The sequence below is a fragment of the Arachis duranensis genome, chromosome 3 (genome assembly GCF_000817695.3).
Source record: "Arachis duranensis cultivar V14167 chromosome 3, aradu.V14167.gnm2.J7QH, whole genome shotgun sequence".
Classification (NCBI taxonomy): domain Eukaryota; kingdom Viridiplantae; phylum Streptophyta; class Magnoliopsida; order Fabales; family Fabaceae; genus Arachis; species Arachis duranensis.
This window is the reverse complement of record NC_029774.3, coordinates 1854341-1855162: the sequence shown is the minus strand read 5'-3', so window position 1 is coordinate 1855162 and position 822 is coordinate 1854341.

Here is an 822-nt window from a genome sequence, read left to right as displayed (position 1 = left end):
TATTTTTATTTTAATTTTTAAATAATCTCACTATAGATATAAATTAAATTTAATTATTTAAAGTCTAAAATTTATTTTTTTTTTATTATTTTGACTATTAATTAAATTAATCAAATTTATTTTTTTTATTTTCAAATTTTAGCCATCATTATTCATTTATTCTCTTAAACCCTCTTTTTAATTTCATATTTTTAACTTTTTTTCTGTTTTTTATCTAGTGGTTATCTTTTATTCATTAAAAGATAAATTTTAAATTTTCTAATTTTTTTATATATCTCTCTATGACTCTATGTATTTTTTAATTTTATTATTTTTTTATATTTTCAATTACAAATTTTAATTTAAGCAATTATAGTTTAATTTAGGTATTAATCTAATTTTTTATTTTCTTCACAAATTTTTATATTTTATTTTATTCTCAATTTAGTGATCCTTATTTTATTTATTTTTCGTTCTATTTTATTATATGTAATTATGTTGCATATAAATTTCTAAAGCTAATTGATTAATTTATTAATTTAGAGTATATATTTTTTATTTTTAAAAATAATAATAAAAAACATTTTAAAATAATAATAGTTGTTTGATTACATATATAAAAAGAGAGACATTTAATCAAGTTGATAATAAAATAATTACTTAACATTTTCAAAATATGAAAACAAGAAAAAAATATCTTCAAGGGTTAACAAAAGTTAACACTAATGTAATTTTTTATTTTTTTATATTTAAATAATTAATATGTACTTTTATTCTTTTAAATTTAGATTAATATATTTTTTAATAATAATGTGTATTATTTTTGTTCTTTAAAATAAATTT